General features: G+C 50.1%; 1 protein-coding gene across 4 annotated transcripts in view; it reads right to left on the bottom strand.

The window, feature by feature from the left end:
* Nucleotides 1-7,519, bottom strand: part of TBL1X (transducin beta like 1 X-linked) — a 211,700-nt gene extending 204,181 nt beyond the window's left edge. For 2 of the 4 annotated variants that reach the window (XM_087859767.1, XM_045813595.2), the window contains exon 1: nucleotides 5,751-6,014. The gene's annotated coding sequence lies outside the window, so the exon portion shown is untranslated. Of the gene's footprint in view, nucleotides 1-5,750; nucleotides 6,016-7,500 lie in introns of those variants that run through there. The other 2 variants (XM_087859766.1, XM_045813596.2) reach the window with 2 other exon arrangements.
* Nucleotides 7,520-20,484: the final 12,965 nt, after the last annotated feature.

Below are 20,484 nucleotides of genomic sequence, written 5' to 3' on the forward strand. Positions count from 1 at the left end.
CTTGTGTCCATTCCTTCTTGCAAGTCCACTCACTTCTACCTCCCCTCTATCCCTCCTCCTGTGAGCATCAGAAACTTCCTCTCTCAAACTGCGATACGATGTGATTTACTTCCTAACGGATTCCCAAAAAGCACACGTGTACCGTGAGAATACAGAACTTAATACGTAGCTTTTGCTTGGCACCCACGTCCCCCCTCCCCAGATTCTCTGCCACATGTAGTCATATACTGACTGTTTAATTCAGGGCTGGCATCCCCACCCTGGCACCTCTGGCATTTGGGTCCAGAGCATTCTTTGTGGTACGGACTATCCCGTGCAATGTAGGACACCTGGCAGCATCCACAGACCCCCTAGATGCAAGGAACACCACCATCCCCCTCCCCCTATATTCCTCCCCCACTCCGTGTCAACCGAAAATGTTTCTAGATGTTTCCTTGAAGGTAGTGGGCAAAAATGCCCCCACTGAGAACCCTTAATTGACTGCCAGATTCTAGAGTTCACTGCTCAAAGCACAACTGTCATAAACCACCATCTCCCCTGTCCTCCTCTCCAAAGACGTCCCTGTCTTTGGAAGGGAATGTCATCCCCTTCTCCAGCTCTGTTCCCACCTGCCACAGCACCCAGTTTCCTCTGCAAGACTGAAAAATCTCTTTTCCAGTGTCTTCACTTTAAATCTGCCCCAATTCCATTTTCCACTGGCTTCCAGTTCACGTCTGCAGTCTTCGGTCATGTACGGACTGTCAACAAGTATTTCAGAGCAGAGACACCGGAGCGACCCTGCCCACGCCCCGCACACAACCATCTTTAGTCAAGTTCCCCGCACGCTGGTCAAGAAGCCACCCGGGCAGCGAATTCCTTAATGACAGCGTTTTTCCCTTGAGGTCTTCAATGCATTTTCTCAGATCAGGCTCTCTGTGGCCCATAGAAACATGTGGACTTTGCTAGGCCCTTCCCACATCCAGCTCTTATTTTGGCTTTGCTGGGTCTCATTTTGCCAATCTGGCCAGGGTAGTCCTTTTGGTCAGGCCCTGTGGAAAGGATGGAGGGGAGAAGGGCCGAGGAGGGCAAGACCCAACGGGAAAACTCACATCCAGTCTCTGCTCAGGAGGCCAGTTACTTCCTTCATACTAAAAATAGTTGGGGGGGGGGAGGATTTACCGTTCCAAGTTTAAGAAAAAAAAAAGGTGTTTACAAAATGACTTTAGTCTTCCTTCCTGATTGAAACTATTTTTTCAATGTCTTTAAGGGTGAAAAATTAACAATTTAGTGGACGTAGCACATTATTTTTTTCTTTTTTACGGGGGGGAAAAGGGCGCAAACGCACGGTATCAGGAAAGCAGAGCTGAGACAGCGTCATGTCAGACACGGAGCCTCTGCGACTGTCGTCTAGGCCGGGCACTGGGCCTGGCCGAATCCGCACGCGCCAGCAGAGAGCAGGCAAGGGGCAGTGCCAGCTATGAGCCGAGCTGGCTGAGGTGGTCGCCGACCCAGCAGGTGACTAGAGACTCTCAAATCCAGGCGCAGAGGACCTCCATGAGCTGGCTCTCTGGGCCTGGCCTCCCGCAGCAGAAACCCCTTTCCCACCTCTGGGAGACAATCGGGGACCACCTCGGTATTTAGTAAGGACTTTCAGCCACACACGGACGGTCACACCAGAGCCTGGAGGAAGCAACAATGAGTGAGGACAAAGGGCAGAAGGGTGGTCTGGGACGTCACCTCTCTGACAGACACGAAATTGGGTTTCCCCCATCCTCATTTACAAATAAAACGTCTAACCCATTACTATAAAAAACACAAAGAACTGTGAAAAGGACACATCAACAAAGTAATGAAAATAACATCGTGACTCAGGGACCTGGCACACAGGAAACAGCTATAGCACTCAGCCATTTTTTAAAACAATACTTCGACGATTGTGAAATCTCACTTTGTTGGAAAGACTGCCTATCAGCCTTTTTAATACCAAAGAGTCTGACCTCAAGAGACGGAACCTCAAAACTCAAGACTCAAACTTCCAGGGGGGGGGGGGTGCTGAAAGCCTGTGGTAGCCATAGCAAGCCAAGGCTGAACACATCACACAAGGCCACACCCGCAATCACCCACACAGGGCCTTACCGAGGTCCACAACCTGGGCTCCCGAACAGCCCAGGGGACGCTCACCGCAATCCGCATAGGCCGGCATCTTGGGGACGGGCTAAAGGCTCTGGCGTTTTTCAGATGGGAACACCAAGGCAGAGATGCTACCTGCCTCCCCCACGGTTAAACACGCAGGGAGAGACGCTGACTTGGGAGGCCCGGTTTTCTAATTCAAAACTGATCCCATGCACCCCGATCCAAAACCTCAGCTCTCTTGGGGCGCCTGGGTGGCACAGCGGTTAAGCGTCTGCCTTCGGCTCAGGGCGTGATCCCAGCGTTATGGGATTGAGCCCCACATCAGGCTCCTCCGCTAGGAGCCTGCTTCTTCCTCTCCCACTCCCCCTGCTTGTGTTCCCTCTCTCGCTGGCTGTCTCTATCTCTGTTGAATAAATAAATAAATAAAATCTTAAAAAAAAACCTCAGCTCTCAACTTCAGGTTAAGAATCCATTCACTGGGGGCTGGCTCAGCCAGTAGAGCACCAGACTCTTGATCTCAGGGCCATGTGTTCAAGTCCCACGTTGGGCAAGGAGAAAGAAAAGAAAAGAAAAGAAAAAAGAATCCATTTGCTGAAATCACTTTCCTGGGTCAATCACTGGCGGAAATGGGTCTTTTTTTTTTTTTTTTAAGTTTACCTGTGAATTATTTCAAACTTTTATAGCTTCTCCCCTCCCCCCACAAAAAGTACACGGTTTTACTAATATTTATTGTAGTAACTACAGGGTAGCACGCTCGAACAGAACTTTCTGCGTGCACTGTGCTAATATGGCAGCCACCAGCCACTGACATCTACTGAGCACGTGAATCATGGCTACAGGGACTGAAAGAACAGAACTGTTAATTTTCCGGAGTTTTAATTAATTTGAATCTCAATGTTCACATGTGGCCAGTGGTTACCATACTGGACAATGAAGCTATAAAAGCAATTCCTCCACTGTGGTCAAAGTTTAGATTCTAGAATCAAACTCTTGATTCCTCAGAACTACGTCTGTGTCTACACACAGGTTTTTTTTTTTTTTAAAGATTTTATTTATTTATTTGACAGAGATAGAGACAGCCAGTGAGAGAGGGAACACAAGCAGGGGGAGTGGGAGAGGAGGAAGCAGGCTCATAGTGGAGGAGCCTGATGCGGGGCTCGATCCCATAACGCCGGGATCACGCCCTGAGCCGAAGGCAGACGCTTAACCGCTGTGCCACCCAGGTGCCCCTACACACAGGTTTCTATGCAGACTCTCATTCGTGAACGTGTGTATGTAACTTGAAGAGCTTTAGATGTCCAAACGTGAAAACTCATGCTAGGGAGACATGAAAACAGGAACATCAAGCTTAAGAGCTGGGCTTGAGGAATCAGACAATCTTCCCTCCGCTATGTATTAGCAAGTCAGTGTTCTCGGCAGCAGAATGGAAATAATAATTGCTAGGCACAGGGCATTAAGTGCCTGTAAAATCCTCAGTGCACGGCATTCCAATAACATAAAGACAATTATGTGATTTGCACAAGAGCACAACTAAAACTTACAGGCAGCTTTACAGTGTTCAGAAAACTTACACATTCTTTCTGTCCTCACAATACACAGTGAGACCACGATTTCAATCCCCTTTTTTTATTTTTACATGTGTAGAAATGATGCTTAGAAAAGCTGCAGGCCTTCAAGGTCAGCAGGGCGGGCCCTTTCACTACTTTAGGCCAAACGGGGACAAAGGCTAGGTTTCTAGCCAAGCACATGTGGCAAGACTGAGTTGGATTCAAGGGCTCTGTCCACCTCTTTGCGGGCTCTAGAACCACCGAACCCCTCCTAACAGTCCATTCAGGGACACTCCTGATGCCATCGCCCAGAAGCCTAGAGCTCCCACAGGTGAAGGTAAGATGAAGACCAACCATGAGGTCACATCCACACCATCCCTACTCAGCCCATTCAAACATTCAAACAGGAAGGGTGAGGAAATGGGGGTGTTGATAACTGCTGGACTGATTAAGCTCTGTCTACAAGCAAAAAGAAAAGCCAACCCCAGAGGATCGCGTAACACTTGCCCCGCAGTGCACACCACCAGCTAAACTACCAAAAAAAATCTCAATTTTTGTCCCACAGGTGTGTGTTCACTTAAGGACTGGAATCCCCTTAAGGGCCACTTCAGTAAGTGGGTCAAGAGATGAACTTCAACTTTTATCCCTGGATTAGGTATCCAGCTGGCTGGTTTTCCAGGAGAATCTGCAGCACACTGGAGACGTGAAGATCCTTTAATATAGAAGTATCATCTTCACGTCTTCATCGTGCCATATTCAACATTCTTGCCCCCACCCCCACCACCTCTTTTCTAGGAATGACTAGTTGTAAACTTTTCATAAAACCGTCAAAAGCCATTTGCTACCCGGAAGTCACCGCTTGGGACCTTCGCAGGGCTCTCCCTTCGCCCCCTTCCTCTCCCCTCCCCCTCCCATCTAGAGTCCCGCCCCTCCCCTTCCAGGTTAAACCAGGGACTCAGGCGGCGCATCAGGAGAGAAAAACATCCAGAAGTCGGGTCAAGCCACATGTGACAATACAAACCAGAAACGGCTGCAGATGCAAGAGAAGGTGGGTTTTTGTTTCTTTAGGGGTTCTGCTCCACAACATCACCGACTAGGGGGAATTTAAAAAACCACCTCCGACTCTAACTTTGTGGAATTTCCAATGCAGTAGGCTCGGATAATGCCAGGCGGTGCAGCGAGTCGGGGCCGAGGCCTGACCGCGCGCTCGGGCAATGCACGTGAAGTCCAAGCCCTACCCCAGCGCGGGCGGGCCTCTAGCGACCCCAAATTGTCATATACCAGGCGGTCACCGACGCCCGAAGGCGCAGCCCCACGCCGTTCCGAGCATCGCCCCCTCGCCGTAGGAATGGTCCCCCTGGAGAGCACAGCCCAAGACACGGATCTGGGGGCACCCCTCCCCCGAGCCCCAGGAGCCCAGGAGCAACAGGTCTGCACCCTCTCCAGGCCGCGCTCTGCAGACACCCGCCTCACCAGGGGCGCCCCCCCACACACACACACACAGATGTCGTCCTCCGCCAGGTCCCCTCGCTCGGGCCGGGGAGCTCCGGACTTCCTTGACAGTTTCTGCGTTTCGGAAACTGAGCAGCCGCCGGGCCCGCGCCGCCTCGCCCGCCACTCACTCCGCTGCGCGCGGCCGCGCTTCCACCCGGTCCCGGGCGGGCTGGCCGGCGCCCGGGGATGAATGGGGCGCCCCTCCCCCACGGGGGGGGATCCCGCGGCGGCGCAGGTTCGCCCAGCCAGCCCCAGAATCAGCAGACAAAGGGACACCGGGGGACAGACAGAGCGCTTCCCCAAACTTACCGCCCGCCTCCCCCTCCCCAAGACGAAGCCCCCCCCCCGCCTCCGCCCGCCCCCGACGCGCCGGCACTTTGGGGAGCGGCCACATCGGGGTATTGTTCAGCCTGCAGGGAGCGCGCCGCACCCCAGCCCAAGCCCCGGGGACAGTTGGGGACCTGCCCCTCCAGAGCCCCGGCGGCGGGCGGAGCGTGCGGGCGCCCCGAGCCGCCAGCCAGCCCCCCACCCCCACCCCCGCCGGAGAAGTTTGCGCCCCCTGCCCCGCGCCCGGCCGGCCGAGCCCCGCGCACTCACCTCGCCGCCAGCAGCGCAACTTGTGGCGGCGCCGCCGCGCTCCGAGCCTCCCTGCCGCCGGCCGTCGCCGAGCCCCGGCCGTGCCGCGGCCGAGGAGGGCCCGGCGCCCTGGAGCAGCCGCGCGCCGCCCCCGGGCCGCCCCCGCCCCGCCGCCGCGAGTCCCCGAGAGGCGCGGGCGCTGGAAAGTTTCGGGTGCCGAATGGCGGCCGAGGGCGCTGCGGCGGCGGCGGGGCGGGGGCGCTGGCGGCTCCTCGCTCCCGAGAGCGGAGAGTGGGGGGGGCTGGGGCGGGAGCGGCGGCGGCGGCGGCGGGAGAGGGCGGGACGGCGGGAGGGACCGGCACGGGCAGTGACCTCCGGGGTTTGGGCGGGGGAGAGCGGCCGCCAGCGCGCCGACCCCGGCCGGGAGAAGTTCCAGGGGGCTGCTGCCGCCAGGGCCGGCCCCTCCCCCACAGCCGGGGCGGGGGGGGGAAGAGCGCGCCCCAACCCGTCCCCTCCCCCACGGCCGGGGGGAGGGGAACCCGAGTCCATTCGGCCCCGCCCCTGCGCCCTGGGGGGGCCGCGTCCCAAACCTGCCCCTCCCCCACAGCCGGGGGAGGGGACTCCAGGCCCGCCCCTCCCCCACGGCGAAGGGGGGGTGAGTCCGCACCCCCCACGGCCTCTGGGGAGGCCCCGCGTCCCAATCCAGCGCCTATCCCACGGTGGGGGGACCTGCGACCCCACACAGCCCTTCACCCCGCGCTCTCCCCTCGCCCCCACGCCTAGCGTGGGTGAGGGGAATTCGGGCCTCTCCCTTTCTCCGTGGCCTCCTGGGCGATGAAGGGTACACGGGCCTACCCCGACGCAGTCCTAATCCCAAACCCTGCCTCCCCCCCCCAACTGCCAAGAGGGGACAGGAACCCGGGCCACCACCCCCGCGGTTTCTAGGGGGGAGGGGAACCCGAGCCACTGCTGGAGTGTTACCCTCCCCCACCTCAAAAAAGAAGCTGCTCAGCTGCCCTAACAACCCCCTGCAAGCTGCCCGAGGGTGCATCTCTCAAAATGGGCGGCTTAGAGGACACCCCAAAGGCCTCTTCCCCCTCCCAAAAAAGTGGAGACTCAGGCGGAGCCTCGACCTTTGCAAAACACCTCCCGGAAAGAGCCAGAAATGCTTGGGGAGAAAGAAACTCAGACACACAGAAGTGGAGGCCAGGAGCTCGGTTGAGGAGGGGGGAGCCTGTGGAGCTAGGGGTACCTGGGCCCCCGGGCCTCCTCACTCCCGACCCCCACCCCACCCACAGGCTTTGCAAAGGGTTTTATGTTGCAATGGCTTATTCGGCCCAGCCCTAGAGCACCAAAGTCCCCAGAGCCTCTCCCTCCCCTCCAGTTTGGAGACCCCTGCCCACCACTCTAGGTCTTAATTCAATTAAACAGATACCGCGCCCACCACCCAACACTTAAGTGTCTGCTTTGTTGAATATTTTAAGATAACTTTGCCCCTCCCTTTGGTGTATTATGAGCTTTGCGCTCCGAGCCCAGTACACTCAGCATTTTAAACTGTAACCTCACTTGCTCCTTTCTGGGACACTGGACCATTTGTTGTTCAGGTTGTTGGGGGGGGGGGGGGCCCGAGGTGAGTTTTTAAGGAGCTGGTCTCCATCAAAAAGGCGGACCTAAAAATTACTCTGCCAAATATTGCTGTAAAACGTCAATGATGTAAAACGACTGTTGCTACACCATTATTAGAGCACATCAATAAAAAATACACACTTACACAGTCTCCATAATTGTCAATCAGCAGAATAGATTGTGTCTTATTATGTATCAGTTGCCATTCAAGGCCCCCCAAAAGGACGTGGTGGGGCCTTCCCTTGAGCCTGCCCTTCGTTGCTCCCCGGCTCCCTGGGCTTGTGCGGACTGATGCTGAGGTATTACATGCAATCGAAAAACCAAGGGTGCAATTGAAAGCCCGAGCAAGCTCATGATGCAACCCGGGCCGGGTTACACGTGCTTCCCTTCCCCCACCGCCTGCTGGTGGGAGCGCTGCGTTTTTTCCGCCTGTAGGGTCACATTGTGGTTGATTGATTCTCCTTTCGCCTTGCTCAGTCATTCAGATTTGGAAAGTAAATAACAAGTTGACATCATTACAGCTCTCGGCTTTACGGGGACGCGGCCCTCGGCTACCGCACACTCTCGAGTAGCCGCGCAGTCAAACTGGCCCTCCGGCTTGCCAGCCCTGCCTGTCGTTAGCTGCTTGGAAATTCCGAGCTGAACTTGGTGAAAAGGCCTCTTTGTATGTTTTGATTACTTGGCAGGTGCCAATCATTTGAAGTATAGGAAAGTGCTGGAAATCCTCACTCCGAACTATGACCGCTGTGACCAATTTTCACAGCTGGTCTTCGGTAACTAACATTAGGAGTGAGCTCAGAATCCATCACGTCTCTTTGGTAATGTCCCTACAATCCCAAAGGTCTTCTTGCAAGTAAGGAACACAGCTTATCCTAGGACCCCTAAGGGACTTGGTAAGACCCTGTACAGGAAAATAGACCGCCTACGTTTATCATGACACCGCTGAAATTCCTCTTTCTGAAATGCTAGATGGGTGGTAGGTAGGTGGTAAATTAGACTATTTTATCTCATGTGTTTTGCAGATTTACTCCAATGTGTGTCCTGTAAGGTGGGAGAAAACAAGGAAAACAGGAAATAAAGCAGAAGGAAAGGAGCACTGTGAAAAAAGTAAAGGTTAATATGGAGTGTGTGAGCAGCAGTGATTTCCGCCGGTATCCACGGTGCAAGATCTACGTGCCAAACAATTATTTTTGGTTGCTGGCTGGAGGGAGCTGACAAGAGTCGGCTTGCAACAAATGCTATCAGTATTTCCCCCTAAACAGTAGCCAAAATCTTAATTAAAAGGCAGGAGGAGCCCACGCAAATATACTCCACTAATTTGAGGAAAGGAGCAAAGGCATTTTAATGGAGAAAGAATATCCTTTTTAGCAAATGGTTCTAGAACAATTGGACCTCCATATGCAAAAAATAAGACTCTAGCTATACACCTTACACTTTTCACAAAAAACTGACTCAAAAATGAATCATAGGTTTAAATGTAAAAGGCAAAACTATAAAACTTCTAGAAGGTAACATAGAAAATCTAAACGACCTCGGGTGTAGCAGTGAGTTTTTAGATACAACACCCAAAGCATGATCCATTAAAGAAAAAAAAAATTAAAGTTGAACTTTTCAAAATTAAAAACATCTGCTCTGCAAAAGACACCATTAAGAGGGGGCGCCTGGGTGGCGGAGTCGTTAAGCGTCTGCCTTGGGCTCAGGGGGTGATCCCAGCGTTCTGGGATCGAGCCCCACATCAGGCTCCTTCCTAGGAGCCTGCTTCTTTCTCTCCCACTCCCCCTGCCTGTGTTCCCTCTCTCGCTGGCTGTCTCTGTCGAATAAATAAATAAAATCTTTAAAAAAAAAAAAAAAAAGACACCATTAAGAAAATGAAAAGACAAGCCACAGACGGGAGAAAACATTTGCAAAATCCATGTCTGATAAAGGATTGTATCCAAAATATACGAAGAACTTTTAAAACTCAGTAAGAAAACAACCTAATTTAAAAATGGGCAAAAGATCTGGAACTATCTCACCAAAGAGATATACAAATGGCAAAAAAGCATATGAAAACATGCTTTAATTGTACATTAAAACAAAAATCTGGGGGCACCTGGCTGGCTCAGTGGGAGGAGCGTGTGACTCTGGATCTCAGGGTTGTGAGTTTGAGCCCCACACTGGGTGTGGAGATGACGTAAATAAATCAACTTTAAAGAATAAATAAAATGAAATACCACCTCACATCTATTAAATGATAACACCAGTGCTAACGGGACGTGGAGCAACAGGAACTCTCCGACATGGCCCGCGGAGTACAAAATGGTATGGCGACTTTGGAAGACCGTCTAGCATTTTCCAAATGCTAGACGTCGGCTTACCATATAATCCAGCAATTGTGCTCCTAGGTATTTACCCAACTAAGTTGAAAACATGTCTACACAAAACCCACATGGGACTGTTTATACCAGCTTTACTCATAATGGCCAAACACAGAAAGCAGTCAAGAAGCCCTTCAGTAGGCGAATGGGGAAACTGTGGCCCATTCATGCGACAGAATATTATTCAGCCATAAAAAGAAATGAGCTATCAAGCCATGAAAAGGCAGGGAGGAACTTGAAATGCGTATCACTAAGGGAAAGTAGCTCATCTGAAAAGGCTGTATGCCATGTGCTTCCAACTCTGTGACACTCTAGAAAAGGCAAAACTAAAAAGATGGGGGGGGGCAGTTCTGGGGATGGGAGAGGAGGGATGGACAGATGGGGCACAGGGCATTTTCAGGGCAATAAAACTGTTCCAAATGAGACTAGAACAGCAGATATAGGACCTTTTACATTTGTCCAAACACTTAGAACTGCACAACACAGTCAATTCTACTGTAAAATATGGATTTGATCGATATTGATTCATTAATTGTAACAAACGCACCACACTTAGGAAAGATGTTAGCCCTGGAAACTGTATGGGAGAGGCAGATAGTATGGGAATTCTGTACTATATGCTAAATTGTTTTCTAGATCTAAAAATGGTCTTTTAAAAAAATGAGTCCCTTCTTTAAAAAAAAAAAAAAAAGGTAGGAAGAGGTATCAGACTTCTTTTTTTTTTTTTTTTTAAGATTTTATTTATTTATTTATTTATTTGAGAGAGACAGCCAGCGAGAGAGGGAACACAAGCAGGGGAGTGGGAGAGGAAGAAGCAGGCTGCCAGCCGAGGAGCCTGAAGTGGGGCTCGATCCCAGAATGCCGGGATCATGCCCTGAGCCGAAGGCATGCTTAATGATTGCGCCACCCAGGCGCCCCGAAGTATCAGACTTCTCATAAGACTTAATGTCCAGTGTTCATTGACTCCAGTATCTAATTTCCCCTGGGCTCATCTGACTTTCAAAGATTCCTAACCCATAGGCCAATATTTGTTTCCATGAGTGGCCCACTCAGAAAGCCCCAGGAGTCCAGAACCGACGTGCTGGATGTCACAACGATCCTTCCTTGACGTTCACGGAGCATGTCTTAGCTTTGAGTAAGCGTCCGCTGCTATCTTTCCTTATGAGACGAGGGGCTAGGTGTGCTTTCCCACTTCACTTATCAACCTCAAGCCTTTCTTTGCTTTGGGGCTTTGCTTCCAATTTCCCTTAGAAACTGGAAAGAAACTATTAAAGGACCCCATGAGATGCTACTTGAAGACGTAAACAGGAGGAGAGAGGAATTTTCAGCATCCAGGACTGTGAGAAAATAAATTTCTATTTAAACCACCCAGGCCGTGGTCCTTTGTTAGGCCAGCTCCAGCCGGCTAAGGCATGTGAGTTGTTGGTTTTTTTTTTTTTTTTTTTCTGTTTGGAATGTCACGTTCAGTTCACATCATTTGAATAGAGAGAACACCTTGCATTTGGTATGGGCTGTTCATGCAGGATATTGGATCTGATTCTCCCCGTAATACTGGAGGGCTGGGATTTTTATCTCCAATATTCAGAGGAGAAGACCAAACCAGAGAGGTTAAAGGATCAAGGGAGGGGGGTTTGTAACCATTTCTGTGCCTCAGACCTTCATTAGAAATTCAGTGAATATTGTTTCTAGACGCATAAAATACATAACATAATACACACGATTACAAAGAAAACCGATTGTTAAAATACAGTTATCAAATATTTTTAATAATTCTAATATAGTAAAACCCGTGCTTCCTTTCCAGTACTTCCATCAGCAAGCTCTAGAAGTGGCTCTGATAACTTCTGTCGTTTCAAAATAGTGATGAGTATAAACCAAATCTGCTTCAACTGTAACACGCTCTAAAAATAATTCAGACTGCTCTTGGTGACAAATTGGTAACAAATTAAAGATACTGTGAATGCTGCTGTCATTCACCCAAGAGGAATATAGATATTCATAGTTGTCTGAAACGCTGAATTTCAGTTAGTGATCAGTGATCCTAAAACGGCAGTTCCCACCCGAGTACGTACACAGACCCCCTGAAATCTCTCCCTGGGGTCTTCCTGCCCGGGGACGAAGTGTAAGCCGGCATCCTCACTCCTCTAAGACCCTTCCACCGAGGGACTCATTCATGCCACCACCATGAACCCCTCCCATGGGACCTGGACCGTGACATTAAGGTGAGGCGAGTTTAAGGGGACACCAAAACCATACTCAAGATAAACAATATTATAATGCCCCATTTTAAAACTCACAATTAATGCAAAAAAAACACAAAAACCACAACACCCTCCATGATGAACAAAACATCAAAACGTAAAATAGAGACGGGATCTGACCCTGCCAGGCATGCGGCACCAGGCACTGGGAAGGAGGACTACCCAGAAAGATTAAACCCCTGCCCTGATGGAGCATCTGTTCTAGAGCGGGAATTGGCGGATGACAGCTCCTATACCTGTGTCCATACAGCCCACAAGGTAAGGATAGATTTTGAATCGATGGGGGGGGGCGGTGGATCAACAGAAAAATGATAGCCGGTGACATGTGAAAATTATCTGAAATTTGAATTTCAGTGCCCATCAGTAAAGGTCCACTGCAACACGAAGACACCCAATCCTTTACTGCGTCCAGGGTCATAACGGCAGAATTAAGTGGCTGATACATACCCTACGCCCCACAAAACATAAATAACGTGGACTGTCTGGCAGGTTCCAGAAGGTTTGCCGACCCTTGTTTCTGAGAGACTGAATGATTCAACATTCTTCACATAACTTGTTAACTTTTTCCTAGAAATTTTTTATCTTCATTATGGTGTGTTTTTTTTTTTTCCAAAAAATTTTTCAGATTCAGTTAAGTGAAGAAGCACCGTTTTGGGGAGCATCTGGGTGGCTCAGTTCGTTAAACATCTGACTCTTGCTTTCTGCTTAGGTCTTGATCTCAGGGTCGTGGGTTCAAGCCCTGTGTTGGGCTCCATCTCAGCTTGGAGCCTATTTAAAAACAAAACAAACAAACCAAAAAAAAACCACACACACACACTTTTTTTTCATATTTAAGAAAAAGGAGGAGGACAACGATGGTAGAAGAAAAGCACAGATTGCCTTTAGGAACCAACCTCATCCTGTTAGTGGACGTTGATGGATTCTGGAAGAGCACAAATGCCTGTGGGTGAGGCACAGACACGCACTCAGGCGGAGTAAAGGTCATCAGAAAGACTCAGCAAAAGTAAACGTATCCTGACAGGCGCACACGCTGGTGCGCAAAGGAAGAACCGAGACTATAGGAACTCGACATTTTTTTGTATCTCACAGAGTCCGGTTGGGGAGATACAGTTACGAACATACCCATTTTACAGAGGTAACAAGTCGAGTCTCAGGTTTGTGACTGTATCGGTTTCCTGTCACTGCTGCAACAAATTACCATACACCGGATGGCTTCAAACCAATGTATCAGCGGACCATTCCGGAGCTCGGAAGTCCCGCCTCGGTACCACAGGGCTAACTAATGTCAAGGTGCTGGCAGGGCTGGGGTTCTCCCAGAGGCCCTGGGGAAATTCTGTGTCCTCGCCTTTCCCCGTGTCCAGAGCCCACATTCCGTGGCATGGGACACATCGCGTAATTCCCACCTGCTGTTGTCTTGCCTCCTGCTTCCAATTCCAAAGGTCCCGGTGATTAGATTGGGCCAAGCTCTGTCAGCCATCACAGTCTCTCCATGGCAGCTTCTTCATTCAGTGACCTGTGCAAAGTCCTTGACGACCCGGAAGATGGCACCTTCGCCGGTTCCAGGACGTTGGGGCGGGCACCTCTGTGCGTGGGCCACGTTCTGCCTGCCACACTGCACTTGTTGCAGAAGGGACGCAAAGCCAACTCCCATCCTGCAGCGGATTCCAAAACCCACGGTCTTTCTGACGCTAACCTTGTTGCCTATCAGTCGGTGAATAATTTCACAGCCCGCCCACCCAGCAACACCCGATGCAATGAACAGAACACACGGCCCAGGTTTACTCAACAGGACAGGCGAGAGTTCCAATTCGGCCCGAATAATACACAGCCATCACAGCTACGAAATAACCGCACATCATCATTCTCAAAAGGCCGCTCCTCCTCCCCTTCTCTTTTGGTAGCAGATTTCGTTATAAGAAGTGGTGTGCTTTTTTTTTTTTCCTCCCTTTGTTTCCACCTCTGCCTGGAGTGTTGAAAACTGGCTGGAGAGAACAAGGAGGGGAGAGGGGCTGGTTTTATAAATAGTTGCCACACAAAACTCATCTCCCACATAGTGAAGCACGACACCACACTGAAAGGAAATCCAGCAGTTTCAAGAAAGGCACAGGTGAAACCAGATGGAGGTGGAACGTTCGCGTTTTCCCCCCCACTGCCTTTGTCATAAAGTCTTTTTGATGTTGTTTTTACAAAATGAACAGCCACCTGATAAGATGAGACATCTGTCATGTGCGAATATGCCCCGGGATCCCGTCCTCATTATAAACCCAAGAGAAAGGAAAACTTAGGTCACACAAAAAATCTGTACGCAGATAGCTTTCTTCATAGTTGCCAGAACCTGGAAACAACCCGGACGCCCTTTGACAGAAGAATGAATAAATGAACTGTGTGTCTCCATACAGTGGAGCAGTCATGAGCCCTTACAGGGTACCTGCTTTATGCCCCGGCGACAATGTCCACGCGTCTCCAACGTAAATCGCCACGTGAAAAAGAAGGCAGTCTCAAAGGCCAACATTCTCCATGATTCCATTGACAGTATATGGCTTTCTGGAACAGGCAAAGCTACTGAGATCATTGTTTCCTGGGGGTGGGCGTCAGAAAGGACATTGACTACAGAGGGCCAAGGGGCAATTTTTGGGGGGAGGGTGGTAACAAAGGTGTTCTGTATCTTGATTTCGGTGCTGGTTTCATCCCTGTAAATGTTGGCCAAGACTCATAGGAATGTACTCTGAAAGGTAGACTTTACTGTAAGTAAATTATGCCTCAATAAAATTGACCACAAAAACAAAAGGAAGGAAGGGAGAGAGAGAGGGAAAGAAGGTAGAAAGAAAGAAAGAAAGAAAGAAAGAAAGAAAGAAAGAAAGAGGAAAGAAAGAAAGAAAGAAAGAAAAAGAAGAGGGAGGGAGGGAGGGAGGAAGGAAGGAAAGAAAGAAAAGAAAGAGAAAGAGAGGAAGGAAGGAAGGAAGGAAGTGGTGCCTGGGTGGCTCAGTCGGTTAAGCGTCTGCCTTCAGCTCAAGTCATGATCCCAGGGGACTGGGATCGAGCCCCACACGTTGAGCTCCCAGCTCAGTGGGGAGCCTGCTTCTCCGTCTGTCTGTCCCTCACCCCGCTCTTGTGCTCTCTGTCACTCTCTTTCTCTCTCTCAAATAAAATGTTAAAAAAAGAGAGAGACAGAAAACCCAGAAGGTTGGAGGAAAACACTGTAAAACTCAAGGAAATAACACCACAGGGCTTCTCTGCCGCACACGCTTAAGGACGACTTTCTGTTTGTTGTTATTTTGACTACACCACAGCCACTTGATAAGATCAGAAATCTGTCACGTAAAATTCTCAAAATGTCCCTAAGGGAGTGGGGAAGAGAGAAATCATTTTAATGTACTTTTGAGATAATAATGAGAATGAGTCACGTTTCTATAAGTAAGTATTTCAGATAACCCCCCCCACACTGCTCCCCCACTCACAGAAGCCCACACCAGCGCATGGCCATCAATCACTCAGGTGGGGGGCTGACTTGACCAGACAGAGGCTTTCCCAGGAATTGTCTGAGCAGTGGCTAAGAGCACAGAAGGAAGCAATGCTTTCTGGAATGGGGAAACAAAAAGTATGCTCCCCAAAGGGTAGTTTGCCTTTGCAAAGACCCCCTTGACTAAAATAGCTTTTTCAAATGAGTAGATATTCCCAAGGTGCTTCGAATTTTTAGACATTAAAGTTCTACCCAGAATGGTAAAAGTCGAAAATGGCAAGGTTTCATACATGAGCTAAGAATATGAGACGACGGCTGCACCTCCCCTAGCCTTCCGTAGTTTTATACAAAGAGGACAAAGACAGGCATTACAGCTACCGCACGACATATATGGTTCTAGTTTTAAGATATCCTAATGTTTGTTGAAATGTTATATAATGTAGTGAAATATAAATAAAAACTTAAGAATGTCCAAACACCTGGGGCTGGGTGGCTCAGTCGGTGAAGCATCTGCCTTCAACTCGGGTCATGGTCCTAGGGTCCTGGGATCAAGTCCCGCGTCGGGCTCCCTGCTCATCGGGAAGTCTGCTTCTCCCTCTGGGCTCCCCCTGCTTGTGCTCTCTCACTCTCTCTGTCAAATAAATAAATAAAATCTTTAAAACAAAACAAAACAAAGCACCTGACCCACATTCCTCAAAACTGTCACGGTCGTGAAAAACAAGGAGGGATGAGAGCCTCTCACAGCCCAGACGAGCCTAAGGGGTCATGATGCTAAGTGCAATCCGCATTGCACTTGGGTGGATCCTGGGTGGGATCGAGGACAGATAAAGACATTCGCGGAAACAGTGGGGAGATCCAGATAGAGCCTGGAGTCTGGTCAATTTGACTGATTGACCACAGTTGACTGATTAGTTGTGACAAGTGTCCCACGGGGATGTAAGTTGCTGTCAGTAGGGGAAACTGGGTGAGGGGTAAACAGAACTCTCAGCCCTAAGTTTCTGTAACTCTAAAACGACTCTAAAATTTAAAAATTTACTTAAACAAATTAGAAAGCCTTCAGTTAACTTGCGAGAATTATGTTTAAGTGGAAAACATTTCTGTATCGACACGTACACACAATTGCATTTTTAAGAAACTGAAAATGACGTCACTTGAGAATAGTCGTGAAGAGTGGAGAATGGGTCTTGGGCAGGGACCAGGAAAACCAGTCCCTGGGAGAGTGGGAGAGTCTCTCTTCCCACTTTGCCTGCTGGGACCTCACCTCCCTGGGCCCCTGCTGTTCCTGAAATGTCTCCTGCTTGTTCCTGAGTCCTTCACCCACTGTTTTTTCTGGGGGCCGGTTCCTTGCCCTGCTTCCTCCTGCCCCTCTGGACTCTCAAGGTTCTGTTGGGCTGCGGGCTCCGCCCTCTCCATCTCCATCACTGTCTTCCATGGGCCCAGATGCTCGAGTTCTTTTGGTCATTTGTTCACATTATCTTTTCCACTAACTCGGATATGAGCTCAGTGGAGAAGAGGAGGGTGAGGATAGAGGGATTCGAAGGGAAGGTACCTGTCTTGGTCTCTCGATGTGTCAGCTTGGCTAGGCTACCATCCACAGTTCTTTACTCAAACACTGTGTCTGTTTCCTAGGGCCTGCTTTAACACGGCACCAGCAAACGGGTGGCTTCAAACAACACTAATTTACTTTCTCACAGTTCTGGAGGCCAGAAGTCTGAAATCAAGATGTTGGGAGGACCGTGTTCCCAGTGACGGCTCTGAGCAGTATCCTTCTTTACTTCTTTTTTTTTTTTTTTTTTTAAGTAGGCTCCACACCCAACGTGAAGCCCAATGTGGGGCTCAAATTCACAAGCGTGAGATCAAGACCTGAGCTGAGATCAAGAGTCAGATGCTCAACCAACTGAGCCACCCAGGCGCCCCAAGAATCCTTCTTTACTTCTGCTATTGATGGCCAACGGTCCTTGGTGTTCCTAAACTTATAGCTGCCTCATTCCAATCTCTGCCTCTATCTTCACATGGACTTCTTCCTTCTGTGTGTGTGTGTCCAACTCTCTGTCCTTTTCCCTAAAAGAACACCAGCCTGGCCCTCCTAATTGCATGCCCTACAAATTTCAGGCATACCTAGCCAGCCCCCAGAACGGCACAAGCTAATTCCTTGTGACAAATCTCTGCGTGTATCCTCGGTTAGGTGTTGTTTCTCAGGGTGAATCCTGCCTGCTACATCCAGATCCAAGAATTGCCTTCAATTTATCAGACATCTACACGTAGGGTCGCAAATCCGATTGTAGCTACAAACCAAAGAATGTGATTTCTTTATTTGCAACAGTAAATTGCATGAAAATGCTTATGATATGCCTTGAATATAATCCAAAATATTGTGGGTGAAAATATCAAGTCCTTTATAAGAAGAACTAGAAATAAATAATCTTCAAAGCTAAACCATGCAACTGGTAGGTAAATGAGTTCACCAATGCCGTAACTTATATTTCTGAGACGCTAGGTTCAGACAGGTATAACTTTACATCTCAAAAACCAACTCAGCATCTTGGTTCTGCCTCAACAATAGTCAAGGGTTTCCCTACAGCTTTCCCCAGGATGTGAGTGACCCTTGGGGTTGGGTGGCAATAGTGGTCGGGAACAAGAGCTTTTCCAAAGAAGAAGGTTGATGAGACCCCAAGAGAGGGGAAAAAGGAGGACAGTGGGGGATGGGATGGGGAGGGGTGGAACCGTACAGAAAGTGAGGGAAGGCCCCCCCGAGAAGCCACACGCTGTAGGGTTGTATTTATACTGCGTATTAGTGTGCTAGGACTCTGGGAACAAAGCACCACAGAGCGGGCGACTTGAGCCCCAGAAGTGGGTTTTCTCTCAGTTCTGAAGGCTGGAGCTCACGTTCAGGGTGTCAGCAAGCCTGGCTCCTCCCGAGGCGTCTCTCCTTGGCGTGGAGACACCCCCTCCTCCCTGCAACCTCACGTGGTCGTCCTCTGTGCCTGCCTGTGTCTTAATCCCCTCTTCCTACAACACCACCAGCCCCACGGGAGCAGGGCCCATCCTACTGACCTCGTTTTACGTTAATCACTGCTTTAAAGACCTTATGGACAAATTCGGTTACGTTCTGAGGTGCTAAGAATTAGGGCTTCCATGTGTGAATCTTGGGGGGACACAATCCAGCCTGTGACATATGGAATGTCCCGAACCGGCAAATCCTTGGAGACAGAAAGCAGATTAGTGGTTGCTGGGGCCGGGAGAGGAGGGAAGGTGGAGTGACTGTCCACGGGTACCCCGTGTCCTCTGGAAGTGAGAAAAATGTCCTGCAGCCAGGTAATGGACGCACAGCCCTGCAAAGGTACAAAAACCCACTGAACAGTAACCTTTGCAAGGAGGAATTCAATGATACGTGAATTATATGTCAAGAAAGCTCTTAGAAACCGACCCCCACACCTGACACACAAAAAACGTGGGGGAAGGAGCTACTGCAAGGTAGGGAGGTAAAGAGGCCTCAGGTAGAAAGGATCTGAAGAGAACAGCAAAGCCTCCTTTTCAGGACATGGCCTTGTTACGTTTTGGAGCAAGGCTTGCCCCCCACCCCAGGACTCCATGACAAGTGATTACACGAGACAGCAGAGCACCCCGCACATGGGCCCCGAGACCCACACCGCTGTGTGCACGCGCCCCCCCCCCCCCCGCCCGCCTCCACTGGGGACACCGAGTCGAGCTGCAGCATCTGGTTCTAGGGCTGGGGTGGGGCCCGAAACTGCATGTCTCCCCAGCTCCAGGGGCCTTGACGCCGCCGGTCCACGGACCTCCCCTGGCATAGTAGACACATAGGGTGTCCCGTCTCAGCATTGCTCTAATTGGGAGATCATTCCTCGTGGGGGGGCCGCCCGTGCCTTGTCGGGTGCTGAGCAGCACGCCCCGCCTCTCGCCTGTCCATGCCAGTAGCGTCCCCTCCCCGCACAACGTCTGCGTTCATTGACCAGTGTCCCTAGTGGTGGCGGGCAGAATTGCGCGGATCGGGAGCCCGTCGGCCAAAAAATGCACTTATTTATTTATTTTTTTAAAAAAGATTTTATGTATTTATTCGACAGAGATAGAGACAGCCAGCGAGAGAGGGAACACAAGCAGGGGGAGTGGGAGAGGAAGAAGCAGGCTCATAGCAGAGGAGCCTGATGTGGGGCTCGATCCTATAACGCCCTGAGCCGAAGGCAGCCAGGCGCCCCCCCAGGGGCTTTCTGTCTGAGGACTGCTTCTCCCTCCCTTTTTTACTATACACATATTCGTTTATATATTTCTTTTCATAAAAAGAAAACAATGATTACCAATTAGCCCCAGAAAATTAGTCTTTGATTTAATTAGTAAAAGAGACAAAACTCTGTAAAAGATGATGAAGAGGCAGGAGGCAGGGGAAAAAACGACAGAAGAAGGAAATCAACAACACTAGACGTGAGTAATGGAATATTGAGGATGCCCAGAAAAGAAATTAATGATTTATTAGGCAATGTCGTGTACAAATCTTTGCAGATACATTAGAAAATTTCAGACAAGTTGGGAATAATCCTTAGGACCCTGAGATCATGACCTGAGCCGAAGGCAGCCGCCCATCCAACTGAGCCACCCAAGCACCCCCACCCCGTTATTTTTTAATTAAAATTTTTATTTATTTATTTCAGGGAGACAGAGACACAGTGACGAGGCCCACCGTGTGTTCTCAGCTCCCACCACCCTGTGACTGGAAGAGAGAAGACAGAGCAGGTAGGAGGGAGCACAAGCATTGCTCGTGTGTCTCCCACGCACCGGCCCGGGGCCTCCCCAAGCCACCAGAGACACCTGCATCATCGCGGTCCCTGGAGCTGGGCCCGCCCGCACTCAGGAGTCTTTGTGGCTCTTCTCAGCCACAGGGTTAGACCCCTCTGTGCTCCCAGTCCCCAGTCCGCAGCTCCCAGCGGCACTGGCTGCTCACAGGCATCAAGGGGTTTCCATTTTCCTTCTTTAAGCAGCCCCACGCAGATGGGTGTGTGTGTGTGTGTGTGTGTGTGTGACAGGCTGTAGGCAACCGA

Source organism: Ursus americanus, chromosome X (genome assembly GCF_024610735.1).
Source record: "Ursus americanus isolate L20-20 chromosome X, mUrsAme1.1.p, whole genome shotgun sequence".
NCBI lineage: Eukaryota > Metazoa > Chordata > Mammalia > Carnivora > Ursidae > Ursus > Ursus americanus.